Source organism: Protopterus annectens, chromosome 7.part1 (genome assembly GCF_019279795.1).
Source record: "Protopterus annectens isolate FY-2018-M chromosome 7.part1, PAN1.0, whole genome shotgun sequence".
NCBI classification, from domain to species: Eukaryota; Metazoa; Chordata; order Ceratodontiformes; family Protopteridae; genus Protopterus; species Protopterus annectens.
This window is the reverse complement of record NC_056740.1, coordinates 233,849,847-233,869,110: the sequence shown is the minus strand read 5'-3', so window position 1 is coordinate 233,869,110 and position 19,264 is coordinate 233,849,847.

The window sequence follows — 19,264 nt, the reverse complement described above, 5'->3', positions numbered from 1 at the left end:
AGAGACTTCCCATACTCTGGAACAGGCTACCCATCTACGTCAAGGAAAGTTCTTCATTAGCACTCTTCAAGAAAAATCTTGATGAGTGGATGGAAAATAGGAAATACACCCCGGGGATCACATCTGTGTCTCTGCTTGACAGTAGCACAGGAAAATAACTTTCTTGGGTGGCATAAGCCAGGGAATCTTGTTGGCTAGGCTTATGTAGGCCCTTGGGCCGATAGCCTAGTACCTACCTATGAACCTATGAACCTAAAACCTTAACATACATACATAAAAAAAAAAAATATATATATATATATATATATATATATATATATATATAGATAGATATATATAGATATATATATATATATATATATATATATATATATATATATATATATATATATAGATATATATATAATTTAAAAAGATGAATATCTGATACAGGACAGGGAATTATTTCAACAACCTCCTATTCTTTAGTTTAGGGATAATTACAATATGTTCGTACAACCCCTTTCCCAAATGTGCCCCCAGATTCACGATCCATTTAAGTTTCTTCTCTTCTGTTCTACCACTGATATTGCCCATCCTAACATCCTCCTTAACCAATTCCAATACACTGAACCTAAGTTGTTTTGTCTGGCATAGCTAGTTATTGAATATCTCAATAGAAGTAGCACCTTTTTGAAGTTTTCTGGTAAACATTCAGTGAAGGAAATAGACTTCTTGGACATCAAGATTACTGTGGACAATGATTATTTTGTGCACAATAATCGATATCAGAAGAGTTGCCAGAGGGCAACTTATGTCCATAGAACAAGTATGCACCCTCAACACATACTTTGTAATGTGCTGAGAGGGCAAGCTATGAGGTGCTCAAGGCTAGCTGATAGAGATGGTGACATTGAACAAGAACTTAGGCAACTGGAACATGATTTTAAGGGGAGAGGTTATAGTGGAAATTATATCATGGAGGCATGTAATTATGCTAGAGATACTAAGGTGAATAGAGCAAAGCCTTATTATTCAGCTGGTGGTTATAATAGCACTAAATGGAATAAGAGATTTGATAATGTAGCATTTACGTTCACATATACTTGGTGCTGCGGTAGCGTTGTCATCTCACAGTAAGATGTTGTCCTGTCCAATTCTCAGCTAGAGCGTCTTCTGTGTGGTGACATGCGTGACTGGGCATACCTTCGTTGAAGATTGTGAGTCAAGGCTGGCAACTCGGCACGTAAAAATCTACTGCCAATCATTAGCGGACCGGAGTTCCGCTGTCACGACCCCTAACCAGGAAAAGCCGAAAGACACCACAACAACAACAACAACAACAACAACATACTAGTGATAATAGGGTGTTGAAAGAAATATTAGAAAGAAATTGGCATGTCCTGCAGGGTGGTAGTGAAATAGCACATTTAGTAGGTAAGAAACCCCACATAGTATATAGAAATAGTAAATCACTCAAACAGAGACTATGTTATCCAAGAAGAAATAGTGATGTAAGGGTTCACACGCATGGTGGGGGAACCAGAAGATGTAATCACTGTAATTTTTGTGCATGTATTTCAGAGGATTTGGTATTTGAACACCTTAATACAGCAAGAGGATATACAGTTACAGTCAATGCGGACTGTAACAGTAAAAATTTAGTGCATCTTGCTCGCTGTATATGTTGTAAAGCATTCTACATAGGTAAAATGAACAGACATTTGAGGGAACGTATTAGTGATCATATGTATTGTTTGAAGAGAGGACAGAATTGTAGTGCTATTGCTAAGCACATGTTAATATATGGATCTGACCAGCAATTTAGGTTCAGTGTATTGGAATTGGTTAATGAAGATGTTAGGATAGGCAATATCGGTGGTAGAACATAAAAGAAGGAACTTAAATGGATCGTGAATCTGGGGGCACATTTTGGAAAGGGGTTGAATGAACATATAGCAATTACCCCTAAACTAAACAATAGGAGGTTGTTGAAATAATTCCCTTGTCCTGTATCAGATATTCATCTTTAAAAAATATATATATATATATATATATATCTATATATATATCTATATATATATATATATATATATATATATATATATATATATATATATATGTGTGTGTGTGTGTGTGTGTGTGTGTGTGTGTGCATATATTTTTTATGTATGTATGTTAAGGTTTTAGTGTGCATCATTTGCATTTTTAGATGGTTGTTGCTTTAAATTTTGAAGGCATTTGGTTGTAATGTGTGATTGGTTAGTCTGAACATGATTTTGTGATGTTTGAGTATTTAAGGGGGTGATGGTCTGATAAAGCAAACTTTTAGTTATGTACTTACCATAACTTTGGATGTATGGGATCCATCTCGCCTACATTCATAACAGATGGGTTCGGAGCCGATCTGTCGGCTCCAACTCGGCCACTATACTAGAACGAAGTCTCTCATTGGCTGGGCTACCCCTTATCCCACAATGCACCATGCCTGCTTCCCCAGATCTTGTTTGCTCGCTTTATACATTCATACAGATACAGAAAACACATATACCAATAACTGTAACCAACTAGAGACCTTCCATAGGAGAGGTTAGCAAGATCTATATTTCCTCCAAATCCAAAAGGTAGGGGGAAGGAGGGTGGGTATGTATGAATGTAGGCGAGATGGATCCCATACATCCAAAGTTATGGTAAGTACATAACTAAAAGATGTAATGGGATCCTATCTCGCCTCATTCATAACAGATGGGACAGCGTCCCTAGCACCTAAAAACCCCGGGTGGCTCACTGGAACACACTCCTGAGAACTGCGGAACCAAATGAAGCTCTGTCTCGGGAAGCCACATCAAGCTTGTAATGAGAAATGAAGGTGTGCGGAGAAGACCAAGTAGCAGCCGCACAAATATCATCTATTGAAACTTTGGAATGAAAAGCTACAGAGGTGGCCATAGCTTTGGTAGAATGAGCTTTGATTGGGAAAGGCAACTCCTTGCCTGAGTGGGAATAAATGAAAGAGATGCAATCCTTAATCCATTTAGCAATGGTGGCTTTGGCAACTGGAAGACCCAACCTATTCTCCACAAAGGACACAAACAGTTGGTCAGATTTTCTAGTCTGAGTGGTCCTAGCCAAGTAAAAACGCAGTTGCCTGTGAACATCCAACTGGTGAAAGGTATATTCTGCTCTACTGGAAAAATTAGGAAAGAAAACTGGAAGCTCCAAAGATTGCTGAATGCATAAAGGGGATGCTACCTTAGGCAAAAAGGATGGATTCAATTTAAGGGAAACTCTGTCTTTGTGAAAGATCAAATACGGAGGGGAAGAACAGAGAGCCTGAAGCTCTGAAACATGCTTAGCAGAAGTAATAGCCACTAGAAAAGCCGTTTTCCATGACAGGAATTTGATAGCACAAGTGGCTACCGGCTCAAAGGGATGGGCAGTTAAGGAGGCCAGAACCAAATTTAAGTCCCAAGGGGGCACGGGATGAGTCACAGGAGGCCTGAGGAGCCAGGCTCCCCTAAGAAAGGACTTGCAAAGTCCGTTAGCCATTAAAGAGGGATCTACAGCAACATGAAAATTAGATATAGCCGCCAGTTGAACTTTAAGTGTGGAGACTGACAAGCCAGAATGAAATAAGGAAGCCAGAAATTCCAAGACCTGCGGAACTGAGGCTGTAAGAGGATCAATGTCTCGCTGTTGTGCCCAACAACAAAACCTTTTCCATTTGCTGGAATACAGCTTAATGGTAGACGGCTTGTTTGAAGAAGACAAGATATGCATTACTTCCGAAGAAAGAGAGAGATCTCTAACTAAGGATGGAAGTGGAGTAACCAAGCAGCCAGTCACAGCGACCAGAGGGACGGATGCGGGAGTCCCAACGGATTGGATAACAGATCTGGTACTGGGTCCAGGATCCAAGGGCCCTGTGCCACATACTTCTGAAGAAATGGGAACCAAACCTGACAGGGCCAATGTGGGGCGACCAAAATCATGTCGCACCCGACATGGAGAGCCTTCTGAATCACCCTCGGGAGAAGGGGAATCAGAGGGAAGGCATAAAGTAGACCCGGGGGCCAAGTATGGGCTAGAGCGTCCCTTGGAGACTGTCCCTGAGAGGGCGTCAGAGTGAAAAACTCTCTGCACTTTGCATTGTTGGGGCTGGTGAACAAGTCGCAACAAGGGAGACCCCATTTGGCGAAGATCAACGCAGCCACTCTGTTGTTGAGGGACCACTTGTGGGGCAACAGGAGAGTCCTGCTGAGCCTGTCTGCAATCACATTGGCTTTCCCCGGAATGTGCGTGGCTACTAAGAAACGTCGAGAGGCTATGGCCCAGTGCCATACTCTCATGGCCTCCCTGCAAAGGGGGTAGGACCTGGTTCCTCCCTGCTTGTTTATGTGCCAAACTACCGACATGTTGTCGGATAGAATCACAATAGTACCCTGGGGGAGAGCATGATGAAGTGCTTGTAAAACCAGAAGCACTGCTCTCATTTCCAGGACATTGATGTGAAGGTATCCTGCCAAGTGCCTTGGACAGTCCTGTCCAGATAATGACCCCCCACCCTATCTGGGAGGCATCCGTGGTCACTGTGGCAACAGGAGGCTGAAGAGTGAAAGGACGCCCCCGGTCCAGGTTGGACCGACATAGCCACCAATGGAGATCTCGACAGCAACTCTCCGTAATCAGAATTAGGTGATCCAAGGGAAGTTCTTGGTATGACCACTGAACCGATAACAGCCATTGCAGCACTCGCATGTGCAGTCTGGCTAACGGTACTAGGAGGATGGTTGCAGCCATCGTACCCAATAACTGAAGAATCTGTCTGGCAGGAACTCAAGATTTGGGTAACAAATTTTGGACCTGAGATTGTAGAATCTGAATTCTCTCTGATGGCAAAAATGCCCACATACTTTTTGTGTCTAACTCTGCGCCTATAAAGGTGATACGCTGAGATGGCTGCAGCACAGATTTTTTCCAATTGAAAGAGATTCCTAGCGAGAGACCCAAAGTTACTGTGGCCCTCAATGCTCAAATCAGTAGATGCTTGGAGGTGGCAGTGAGGAGCCAGTCGTCGAGATAAGGAAACACTTGGAATCCGAGACTTCTCAAGTGAGCTGTCACTGCTGCCAGACATTTGGTAAACACCCTGGGGGCTGTGGTGAGACCAAAAGGCAGTGCACGAAACTGGAAATGACTGGTTCCTAGGCAGAAACGCAAATGACTCCTGGACTCCTGACGTATCAATATGTGATAGTAAGTGTCCTTGAGGTCTATGGAGCACATCCAGACATCCTTCTCCAATAACGGGAGAATGGACTGAAGGGTGACCATCCGGAACTTGGACTTCTTCACAAAACAATTCAAAAGTCTTAGGTCCAAAATGGGCCTTATGTCCCCTGTCTTTTTTGGCACTGAAAATAACCTTGAGTAAGTTCCTGATCCGATCTGGTTGGATGACCCCTTTTTTTAGCAGCTTTGAAACTTCTATGGCTGCCAGATCCCGTTGACTGGGTGGCACATCCAGGATTCTCCTTGGAGGAGGAGGGGGCTTGAAAAAGGGAATGAGGTAACCTCCGGTTACAATGCGAAGCACCCACTGATCCTTGGTTATTGATTCCCAAGCCTGTGAGTGTTTCGCAAAATGACCCCCGACTGGCTCCGGAGAAGCACAGCCGGGCCACATCCTAGGGACGTTGAGGATAGGAGGAGCCACGAAAGGATTCACGGTCTCCAGAGTTACGGGGGCCTTTGCCACCTCTAGGGCGGCGTCTTCCTGAGTTCCCCCCCCCCTGCCTCTGGAGGGGGGATCACTCGGTGGAGTAGAGAAGAACTTTTGCGATTTTCTGAACCACATTTTCCCTCCTCTCTGAGCCTTGGGATAAGGTCTAGAGGGAGCGGAAAAACAGGCCCCAACGGCAGTCAAGGTCTTGCCCTCCTGCTCGCACCAAGTAAGAGTGTCCTTCACCTTGGGTCCAAACAAAGAAGACCCATCAAAAAGGAAGACTTAAAGGCCTCCACGAATGTACACAAGCGTAACCAGGCCTGTCTCCTAAGAGCCACTCCTGTGCCCGCTGCTCTACTCGCCCCTTCGGCTGCATAGGAGATGAGCCTCATGGACGAGTTGACAATAGAGTTCAGGGTAGTCATCTGGGCGCCTACAGTCTGAGCTAACACCTCAGGAAGGTTACCCTCAAGGGACTCTCCTAACTCCTTGAGGAGGTCCCTTTGGAGCCTTGTAAAATGACAAAGATAGTTCAGGGACAGCATGGTAAAGGTCGCTGAAGAAAGGGTATGCTTCCCGTACCTATCCATGCTCCTAGAATCCTTATTAGGAGGATGAATAGATTTTGAAGCCTCTGCCATGTCCTGCTGAGTGGCAGATGCCACCACCATAGCATCAACTGCAACACCTTTAGAGAGGAATTCTTTCTGGGGAGGAGCTGAAAGAAACTTATTGGGCCTGGTGGGCACCGGTTCCGCTGTGTCAGGATGCTCTTACACCCTTCGAGAGATTAAGTCCAATAATTCGTCGAAGGGTGGAGACACCCAGGAGGAGGAGGAGGGCTGGGCCCCAAAGGCCTTGAGGAAAACTGACTCCTCAGCGGAAGGGGCTTTGGATTGCCAACCGCCTCTCTGTCTCAAGATCTCAAGGATATCTGAGAAAGAGACGTCATCTGAGGACGATTTAGGGGACCCTTCCGCATCCTCGAGGTCGGTATCTGAAGTGACGGATTCATCCTGGGAATCGACGTGCCTCCTCTTGCACAGTTTCTTTCTTGGGGGTTCATCCAAAGCAGATTCAGAAGGACCCCCGGAAGAAGGGAACCCCCCCAAGGGGGTATCCTCAGGCCCCAGGGCCCCACTGTCGCGGGAAAGAATGTCTCCAGAGGCACCAGTACCCAGAACCTGGGATGGTGGGGTAGAAACCTGCTGAACCAGCAAAGTCATGGCCAGCGCACTCCTCATGGCCTCAAAATCAGGACTTCCAGACTCTGCAGAGGGTACTTGCTGAGAGACCACGGAGGTACCCGGAATGCCTGTGGCAGATGCTCCGAGGGGAAGACTGGGCATCGAAGAGGCGAGCTCTACAGTGTTGCCCTCAGCCCCCGCCAAGGAAGACCCAGTACCAAACCCTGACACCGAGGACAGGGTAGGAATGAAAGTCGGAGCAGAGGAACTCCGAGGGGGTCCCATCTCCGACTGGACGATTCCGCTCCGATCCACCTGCACCAACTCCAATGGTTCCAAGGGGGTTGGAGGAGGAATCAAATGTATGGGATGTGGAGTGGGCTCCGAAGCCGCGTGGGCTGGAGCCGAGATCATTTTGGTAAAAACTGGGGACTGGAACAGCCTCTGGATAACCCTATCCAAATCCGAATCAGATAGCCTAGAGGATTTGGAGGAGACAGATTGGGGCCGAGAAGACATCTGCCTCGGCTCCGATAAGGCAGGAGATTGGCTCCGAAAAGGTTCCAACACTGTCGGAGCCGAGACTGGAACCAACTGCAGCAGTGTCGAGGGGGAAGGGTCTGAGCCAAAAACCTCCATCGGCTCCGAGATCAATGGAGCCGAGACAGCTGAATGGCCTCTCGATGCAGTAACCTGCGGCTCTGAAACCAATGGAGCCGAGGAGAGAAGCACCAAGGCAGACTCTTCAGCCATCGGCTCGAAGCTATTGGGCGAGGAAGAAGAAGTCGAGCCTTGTTTCTTAGTTGTCGGATCCGACGGACTGGTCGGAGCCAACAAGCTATGCTTTTTAGACGTCGGGCCCGACGGACTGGTCGGAGCTGATGATCTCTTCTTTTTGGAAGCTGGAGAAGAAGCCAAAGCTTCTTCAAAGAAAACCAGACCCCTGAGTATCAACTTATTTTTCCTCTCCTGGAGAACCCTGGAGGAGAAAGCGTGACATACACTACAAGAATCCTGTAAATGTTTAGGGCCTAGGCAGTACACCCAGATAGCATGGCTGTCTGTAATAGACATCTTATAATTACATTTTGTACATTTCTTAAAACCTGACTTTTGCTCCTTAGACATTTTGACAAGAAAGTCACAATTAACTAGTAATAGCACAAAGGGCAGTAACTGAAGTATGGGCTAAAACCCTCTGACTTAAACAGGCTTAGCAACAGTAAAATAAACAGCAATGGACACTACGTGGGATAAAGCCCTCTAACTTAAAAAGACTTAGCCCAAAACTAACTCTGTCACACCACAACAGGAATAGATGAATATCCAATAAGGGAAAAAAAAAACCTTGTCTAGTCTACAGGAAGCGCGAGAAACAATAAAATTAAATTTTCTCCAAACTGAGCACAAACACTCACAAAGCTGTTAAAACAGCTGTTTAATAAGATTCCTGACAGAAAACTATGTAAAAAAGACCAAAAGGTCAAGAAAATCACTTAGCTCCAGCCAAGTTGAGACCACGTCCGTCTTGAAAAGCGGCAAACGAGATCTGGGGAAGCAGGTGTGGTGCATTGTGGGATAAGGGGTAGCCCAGCCAATGAGAGACTTCGTTCTAGTATAGTGGCGGTCGGATCGGCTCCGAACCCATCTGTTATGAATGAGGCAAGATAGGATCCCATTACATCAGTTGGTTAGTTTAAGCGCTGCCCTGTTTTACCAGTTTTTATCTGCTTGTAAATAAACTACGCCCTTGCTTGAAGAAACTGTGTTGGACAGTACTTTGAAAATATCCAAGTTTGGATTTCTGCCGGTGCTGCCTTGATATTTCTGGACTTAATTTCACTATTTTTGTATCTATTTGGTAGCTGTTTAGTACTGGATGTTTGTGGTTCATTTAAATATATATCTACTAACTGATTGTTTACGAAGATGTAAGGCCAGGTATTTGGCACTTTTTTGAGAGAAATCAAGACCCTTGAGCTTCAAAGAAAAGGTGGCTTGTTCTGCCTTGTAAGCAAAATATTGACCTATCCTCAACCTAGCTTCCTGCAACCTCTCCTGACTCCTCCCTGTTCCCAAAAGTAGCTGGTTTTAAACATTTAATAAATTGTTTTGGTAAGATTCTTACTGCTTCCTTTAAGTCTTAAATGGGTTAGGAGAAGATGATTGAATAATTTTGGCTATGGTTACCTTAAATATTTGTCAGAATCTTGCCCAATGATGTTAATCCCCTGTGATGAACCCTCTTCATTGAGTACGAATACCATGCAGAAATGATGAAAAAGTGAGTCCCCTACATAAAGATAGGTTAACATTCCAATGACTGGCTGCATTCTGTCTTATTAATCTCATTGTTAGTTTCAATGATGTATGATCTGATAGCCAGATTGGAGACAAGTGTAATGATTCTACCTTTTCTGCAGTTTCCCCAGAAATCATAATTTTATGGTCCTAGAGAACAGGTGGAATAACGTGGAGAAAAGGATAGATATCATAAGCTAACTTCAAGTGACTGTGAAACCAAGTAAGCCAAAGATATTAATATACTTTCAGAAAATGTTACCTGTGGCCAATACTTTCTTTGACCTTGGGCCTCCCGATAATTTGTTGAGTGGTAATGTCAGGTTCCCACCCCCCAAAATATTGATAGCCTTTCCTCCCATGCTACCCATGTTTCCGTTAGGCTGCCTAATGTATTTGGTGTGAGGCCATGTGGCAGGTAAACATTCATAACTGTCAATTGGTAGCTATTATGCAGTCCTTTCACTAATACAATAAAACGCTAATACAAACCTCCCCTCAATATCTTTGACTACATTTTGCAGCTGAAAAAGAATATATCTATGTCACAAAGTAAATATGCCTATTCACCTGCATGCACCTCTCATTGCACATGAAAAATACCCTAATGAATATAATTCCTCCAAACAGTGCTTGATGTTCAGCATTGGTCAAGTATGTGTCCTGTAGTAACAAGAAGTGTGGTCTAATCTGATAAACATAGGCAAAAAATGTTCATCTCTTAATATGATACCTTTAACATTCCATGAAAGCACTGTTAATCTGTTTATATTATGACAATAATTTAAGTTATTATTTAAAGTTAAACAAAAACCCAGATAATTTAAAATTGGAGTCAGACACAGAGGAATAGGTCAGCTAGGAGGGCATGAATATAGTTACATATGATTGGAAATCTAAAGCTCTATAGACTGGCAAATTTGGCATCTGTTGGTACTCCACACTTTTCTTATATTCTTTCCAAACATAAGAAGTATCAAGAAGTAACAATAACTATTTACAATATGAACTTATATAATGACACCATATAAAAATTATAAGCAGGGAGCCAAAGAGATGCAACTACAAACCCATTTGGAAGTGAAAATAACATACACACTTCTGTGAAAATCCATGAAGACAAATTGTTCCAACCTTGTTGTGTCTGCTGCCTCCTCCCCCAACACCAACACATGCACATACTCTAAAAAACATAGCTGGTTTATTATTGCTATATATCCTCACACAACAAACCTATTGCAAGGTATTTCTTGAAAAGAAAGATGATTAATAGAGGATTAAATCATGTATTCCAAGAGAGAAAAAATATTTTTGTCCAGGGTTTAGGCTTGTTGGAAAAATGTCATGTTGTATGTCTTATAAAGTAAACCAGCTGAAGAAGGATAATTTTTTCCAACTTATGTTCAATTGATCAAATTAATAAGGCATTTCCCTGGCATATTAAATACCTGAATGGAGTGCCAAAGTATACACAGAGATAAATGTACAATATGGCACCTTTACTTTTTTCCACCAAGTTAGTGGAAAGGAAAGGAAAAAAGATCAGTTATTGCAGGTACCCAGTGTAGTGGCTCATTAAAGCTTTAAGACAAATGTCTATATCCTCAGGTGAACTGCATATTCTGTGCCTCTTGTACTGCTGGATGCCTTCTGGACTTATTTTCGCTTGTTGAGCTGATGTTTGTTAAAAAATGGGAACCAGCCTGTTGGTTTGTATGATAGCGGCCTACCTCCCATCACAGCATTGGCTGGCCTGTTCATATTTTCTTTGGTTATGTCACCAAGGTCTGCAGATGAAAACTGGGAGAACTTTACAAGTGCACCTTCTGCAGAAATAATAGAAATCATATAACTTGGTAATGGCACCTCAAAAGTGTCTGGGTAGAGCAACAACTTGTATCTCCAAACATTTATTTTACATATTCACATGGCCAGTCTAAACTCTGGCCTTGTGCAGTCTAGTTTGTGAGCTGTCCTCTTCTATAAACATTCATTAGGACTGAAAGGCAACACTATGAGAATTCAACCACATGCAGGAATGACTGAGTATAAAACTTCTCACATATGCATTTGTTTTGCCTTTCTTTATTGTCATTATATATTACACATTCTTACTCTTAAAGTCTTAGAACATTACCTCAGTAAGCATGCTATGATAAAGAAATAACTCCAATAATCCCAGCTAACTTTAAAAAGCAGTAAATGAAGGAAAATATAAAAAGTCAGAGTAAAAACAAGGTTAGAGTTCAAACAGTATAAAGTAAACCTCCGGCCAAAATAGGAAGATGTGGAATAAACATAAAATAAAAGAGCTTGGTAGGGTATCATATGCTGGTAATAACTGTAGACATTCTATAGCAAAAGTGTATGAAGTATGGAAACACAACATGTAAAACAAATGGAAGCTGAAGGAAGAAAGACAAATTGGAAAAAGAAAAGGTAAGATGACGTGTAAGGAATAATACTAATGGGAAACTGAGAGAATTTTGAAGCAGCAACGTCTGAGAGGAAATGTACTGGGTTCACAGATGTAGTTGGAGGGTAAGAAGTAATAGGAAACAAAAGATCAATATAAGAATAATTACAGGAAGAAAGGAATTCATACAGATAAACTGAAGGAATTGCAGGATCTGAACAATCTGGAACACTGACATCATAGGATAAAGGTATTCTGGAAGCTTTATACTTTTGATTTTTTAGCTCAAAATAACATGAAAGAGAACCTTTTTATATGTACACTAAGGTCTCTGTGCTTCTTGTCACTCACATATGACTGCCACTCTTGTTTCTGCCAGAGTTATTTTGCCCTGAGGTGACATTACAGTTTAAGGATTAGCTTGTACTTATCTACTTGTTACAAAAAAACTAACAGCTGTTACCTGTGATTTATTAATATAACTACAATAAAATGCTAGGCCTATACACCTAAGATCAGTACACAGCCAGGAATCATAGACAAGAGCTGCATGCCTAGGTAGTATTACATTTCAGAGATGCTAATGTGAGAAGAGCTGCACAGTTAATCAGATATGTATGAAGCACTGAATACCACCATTGTACTGAGTAAATGACCTCACTAGAAAACAAGAGATGTAGTGATACTGGTATAAACAGCACCTGGCAGCTCCATGATAACAGCAGCGCTACAGCAGCACATGTTATCTGCATGATGGGAATCACAGGCAGAACATGGAATGGCAGATAAGTAACACATGCTCACACTCACAAGGCAATGCTACATAGCTGTATCTTGCTGTCATCCAACACCAGAAGAGCAGCACAGCGGCCCACAAATGAATTAATGTGGATGAGCACAACAAAATGGCAACTTTGTTCATCATATGAATGGGAAGGAACTATAACAGACAGCAAAATAGGAAGCTAGAGAACAGCAAGCAGAGGAAGTCACAAAAATGTAATCCTAAAGTATGAATGATTGGGGAGGATATATATATATATATATATATATATATATATTTTTTTTTTTTTTTTTTTTTTTTTTTTTGGTGGAGCGAAAAGTCCATTTTTTAAGTGTTACAAAATAAGAATAGGTAGGGAAGGAAGTGAGGACATTGTAGATAGGATAGGGGAGGAAAAAGGTAGCATCCAATATGAGACAAATATAGAACACAGACAGAGATAGACAGACAGACAGGGTGGCATATACACAAAAGGTAGGGAGAACATTGAGTGTTCACATACATACAAAGAGTAGACAAACTGTGATGGAGAGGGTTGGTCAATGAACAAGGAATGGAGAATGACACAGAAGGGAAGAAAACACAAAGACTAGTATAGAGTAGGATTTCTAGCATGAGTGGATGCCAGGCTGGCCCAGAAGGCAACAAACACAAACATAATTTTCCTGGGTGACCAATATTATAGGTTAGTTGCTGTCCTGGTAACCATGATGGGAGAGATCTACTGGTCTCACAACTCCACCATTATCACCCATATGCACTCCATGTTCCTGATGTGGGCATCCATTTGCCAGAGAACCTCAGCTGCCACAATCACCATAATTGGTGGCCTCTATAACTGATGCTAAGAGACCACTGCAGGCTCCTCCAGTCCACTTTCAGGAGAAGAGCTTTCACACTCTTTCCTGACAAACAGAGACAGAAGGAATCAGTGACGCATCCAGATCATCTCCAGCAGGGAGACAATGGTCTCCTTGTTAAGAGGCAGACATCACAGCCACTGGTATCTCAGCACCAGAAGCAGCAACCAGGGTAGCCTGAGGTGACCAAGGTTTTACCTCCTCCTCTTCCACAAATGAACCTGATGAAGGATGACACAATGTGAAAAAAAATTAAAATACACATATGCTGCAAACACAATCACAATTACACAGTGGACTGGCACAGGTGTCATACACGTTTTACTGCTGGAAAAGGAACTTCTGTCTTGTGTCACATCCAACCACACTCTATAGATATACAACACTTAAGATAGAAGAAGAGAATTGTTCTGACAAAAAAGTTTCAGGCTTCCTCTTTTGGATCTCTACCTCCCATGTTGGATGATGTTAGAGTGGTACCAGTTCACATCATTGTACCAATGCCAGCGCTGTTTATAAGAATGGATGATGCCATTGCAACCAGCTCATGCCAGGCATCCACTTTATACAATGTACCATCATAATGGCTCAGCAAGCACTCCCTGAACTTCCTCTGCAGGAAAAATGGGAATATTTACTGTATTTGGGACACCAAGCAGGAGTGCTGCATTTCACACTGGCCGAAGTTGTCATGGCCACTTAATCAGGCCTGCTCAAGTAGCAAAATTTTATCCCCATGTAAACAGATGCACATCTGCAAATGAAGTGTTGTATGATATAGTGCTGTTAGACAGCAGTAGTACATGGCCATAAGGCTGCACCATAGTGTTACATGTGTATTCATGTTCTATGCGTGAGTATAGAACTCATATGTTTAGTGGTCAATGTAATGTGCATAGCTAGCATTATCTCACTTGAGAAGCACATTGCACAGCAGCAGCAATTCACAGACAATGGTACTAAATGGCTTCATTAATATATCCAACAGGCTATAGTTAGCAGAGTATAAAGACTCAGCATCATTCCATGCAACTTTTTTTTTGCAGTACTTTGCAGTGGCTCTGTTACACCTTCCCCTCATCTCTTCAACAGACCAATCCAGTAAGCCATGCCACACTTCCAAACTGTAGATTTCTCTCATATTTGAAATTACACACACACACACACACAGACACACACACACACACACACACACACACACACACACACACACACACACACACACACACACACACACACACACACACACACACACACACACACACACACACACACACACACACACACACACACACACACACACAGAAAGCCCTCTGCTCAGGCACTGTTAGAATCATAGAAGTGAAAGTATAATTTAGCTTTCCTTTGGGACTCACTCAAGACCTCCAGCATACTGACTGGCAACACTGCCACTATACCAACAAGAGCTTCTAGACAGATAGATGTTGAGTTCTCCCAGGTTTCCAAACTTAAATGATAATGCTCTAAAGGAAAATAAACTCAACATCTATTTGTCTAGAGGGTCTTGTTTGTCCAGCAACAGTGATGCCAGCACCATATACTGGAGGTCTTGGGTTCATGTCCCAAATAAGAGTTAATATTATCCTTTCATTTCTATAATTCTCTCATATTTCAGTCTTTCCCTCAACAATGTGTTGTCTCCCTCCTGGCTAAGCTTATTTCCTTAGTTGTTAGCATGTCCCACACCATAACCAATATTCCTCAAGACATTTAGCCCCACTGGATTGCTGCTCACCACTTTCCTTCCATCCCTTCCATTCATTGTCCTTCTGTTAAACTCTAATGTTATCCATTTCAGTCTCACTGGAATTTTCGTGTTTTATGTTTATCACTCTTCCAGATATACTATGTGATGTCTGCTACCTAAAGCCTAAAGATATATCACATATCTATAACAACAGGGTAGCCAGGCATATACTGCTTACTCCAAGGATGCATTTTCCTGATCATCTTTCAGAAACAGTATGGCCTACAGAGCTCAAAATGTGACTGCTATTGAATACACATTTTATTATAACACCAATTGGCATGTAGCCTGCTTAAAAGTATTAATACTTGTTGTTTAATAGCTTTTGTTATGGCTACATGATCAGCAGCTGAAATTATTAACACATTATGTGTATGTGGGGATCAGCATTTAAAGAGATGTGTATATGTTTAATGCAGGGTAGAGGAATGTAATATGTTGCTTTCAACACAAAGTTTCTGAGTATAATTTTTGACTCTCTCATACATTGTTTTGACTTTTTGTTTTTATCCTTTATTAAACATTATCATTTATTTTTAGAACATTCCTTCAGTGAGCAAATATATAGCAGTATGATAAGCAAGTAAACCCAGTGAGCCCAGTTAATTTAAAATCATTAAATTAAGAACATATATAAAGATTCAGGCTGTAATCAATGACAGAATGCAAACTAAAATAAAATCATTTGCCTAAAATAGGAAGTTTTCAAGCAAACATATTATTAAAAACTTATAGAGCAGATAAAAGAATGGATGGATGGGTAACCACAAATTCACGCCCAGTTTAGCACTCCTGTCCCTCATGGATAGGGGAAACATGTAAATGTCCAACATATCCTTGTTCAGCCCATCTCTGAGTTATTTGTATGCACAATACAAGTGCTAAAAACTAACATGGTAATGTAAGGCTAGGCTTCGTAAGATCTTCACAGATCAATAGCCTAATAATTACCTATGACACGGAATCTCACATGCTAAGAAGAACTGCAGATCTTGCATAGTAAAAGCATATGAAGTTTGGGAAAACAGCACATGAAAAAATAAAAGGTGATGGAAGAATATCAGACTGGAACAGAGAGGGGAAGATGAGGTGTCTAAAGGATAACACTGAGTTTGAGGAATTATTCTTCCAGGTGCAACAGCAAAATATGGAAATCCTGAAATAGTGAATGCTGAGGAGGGGAAGGAAAGGTGAAAGAAAATGCATTCAGCACACTGATGCAGGTTGGGTGAGAAGCAGCAGGAAACCAAAGACCAGCACAATAATAATTAAATGAAGAAAATAACTCATATGGGCGAATAGAAGGAATTATAGGATCTGAACAAGTCTGAAGCACTCGCACATAAATAGTTCAGGATGAAGAAATTCAATAAATGTTATACATTTGAACTTTTAGCTCAAGACAGCATGAAAGAGAACTTGTTTATATGTACACTAAAAGGTCTCTGTGCTTCTCATCACTCACATATGACTGCCACTCTTGTTCCTGCTTGAATTATTTTGCCCTGAGGTGACATTACATTTTAAGACACAGCTTGTAGTTATCTGCTTGTAAAAAAACTAAACAGCTGTTACATGTGACTTATTAACATAATTATAATAATGTGATAGTTTTAAGCACACAAGGGAAGCTACACTTAATGCTTTATAGTATATCTGAACATCAGGCATAACCTAATTTCACTTCTAAAAGCTGAGTTTTGTTTTTCCAAACCTTACAAATACCTGCTACAAGTGAAATTTATGGAACTGTGAAATACCCTTTGGTTTATTATTTCCTCTACTCCATAGCCTGTGAAACAGAATATGGAAGCAGTACAGACCAGTACCATATGCACTAAAAAACTCTGATAGAAATGTACAGATTTCTACTGTATAGTTTCAATCACTGCTGATTTAAAAAGTAGCCTTTTCACTCATGTTCATATAACCTTTATCTTTGTATTAATGTCATAAAACAGAATATTACGGAAGTGTTTTAACATATAGTAAACTATATATAGTAAACTTTTATTTGCCTTGTGCAAAATTGTAGCAATTTAGCTTCTCTTTTGCAAGATGCTATTTTAATATGCATACAAGCCAAAGGGTACTAATACTTATTATGCAATAAAGGTCTATTACTATTTAAAAATGAACACGCTGATTGGCAGCCCAACCAGGTGTCCATTGTACTTTGAGCATCTACCAATAAAAAGAAGTCTAGTTGCTGTGTGACCAGTTTATATATTGGAATATACACTGCAATACCATCCTTGTAACTTACTTCATAGAGGAGACTATTGGCTTAAGATTTTTTAAAGGAGTTTGAATTCTCCACTTCTTTTTCTACAGGAAGAAACACATTAGCTTACTTTCTCCATGTTCTTAAGCAGGGAATTTAAGCTACTTTTAAAAAAATCTCAGATTAATAGTCTGCTTCACAGAGCAGGTTTCAACAGTATATATATTAAAAAAAAATCAAATCCTTCCGTGATGGGAACTGTACAATCAGTTCCATGACAATTGACTTAGTGACTTAAGTCCTCATTGATTAGCTAGAAAAAACATATATTTTACAAGCAAATAATTGGACATTCTGCAAAAAAATTAAAGGGGAGGGGGCAAAGACAACAGCATTCTGTCTATCAGTTCCAGTATACATGCAGAGCATGCACAGCACGTCATCTAACTGCCCCTGATTACCAGAAGCTGGCAGAAGAGCAGTAAAGACTTTTAATACAATGACATTATTTAGAAAAGGTAAGATTTTTTTTCTTAACTCATTCCATTCAGTACAGCTCTTTTTAGTGTGTACCTTTAACTCCCAGTGGGTGTGGCCTTTAAAAAATTAAGTTATCACCTTACAGTTCTAACAAATACTCAACGACAGAGGGCAAATATCAATACAATTGTGTTTACATCATGTATGCTTCAAGATAAAATATTCTGATACATTGTATGTAGCATGGTTTTAGAATTATTAATACAAATATGAACAAGCAATATTTGACGCCTACAGGTGCAGTAGGAGGTAACTGCATAAATGCCTGGAGGCACACTGCTGTACGTGGGTAATGCAGGGTTTACACATGGTTAGCTTTATTATATCACTTGGTTTCATTCTCATGACCAAACCATGCCAACTGTGGGTAAATCCTGTGTTACCCACACACAGTCATGGATTATTGCTTAAATAAGGCAAAATATATTAAAGATAAAACTATTACTTAAGCATAGACTTACTAAATGATCAGTAATGCTACTACACTGAATTTAGCTTAATGTAGTTATGACCACCAGCTAACATGCCAGCACTTCATCTGTCATAGCTTGTGGAGATCAAGTTTATGATGGAGCTCTCTGAAGAAAAGGGAATCTGCCTTTCTAATTAAACATCATTAGAAGCCAGTATTACTTGAAGGTGGCACAGTGGCACAACAGTTAGCATTGCTCCCTCACAATACTCAGTTCTCATAGTCAGTTTATAGCTGGGATGCCCACCGTGTAGAATGTAAATGTCTTCGCTGTGTTGGTGTACATATTCAATGCGTGCTCCAGTTGTATCCAATATTGAGAAGACATACCATATCTGAACTGATGATCTCCCAAATTACCCACAGGTTGTCACATCTGAGTGAGTGTAAGTTTGCCTGCTGTAACAGTCTGGCATCATATTCAGGTTTAGTTTCTCTGCCTTGTATCCACTGAGTGCCAGGTTTTCTGCAGCCTCACGTGGGCAAAGCATATATCAAAGAAAGAATGAATATTTGTTAGTCTGGATGCAATATTTGTACAAACAAGTATTGCTAACTAAAAGATATCCTATATGTGCTGGAGCAGCAGTTTCTCAGATCTCATATATAACTGCTGCTTTCCCAAATAAAGAACTGCTAGAGATATGGTCAACACAAAAAACAATTTTTAATTGCCCAACATGTTCCCTAATACCTGACTTGATATATACTGCTTCTGAAGTTTTGTTAACTTGGAGAAAGTTTATATAGAAATCATGTCTGTGTATTTAAGTCTGCTTACATGGGAATACAGAGACAAGAAATCAGCTATGAGCAAATGAGCCATGAGCATCTGAAATTCAAATATATATATATATATATATATATATATATATATATATATATATATATATATATATATATATATATATATATATATATATTTTTTTTTTTTTTTTACAACCATTTATTAATTTATTAATCAGTATGAGAAGCTTGTTCTAGGAGCCATTTACAATCTTGAACTGG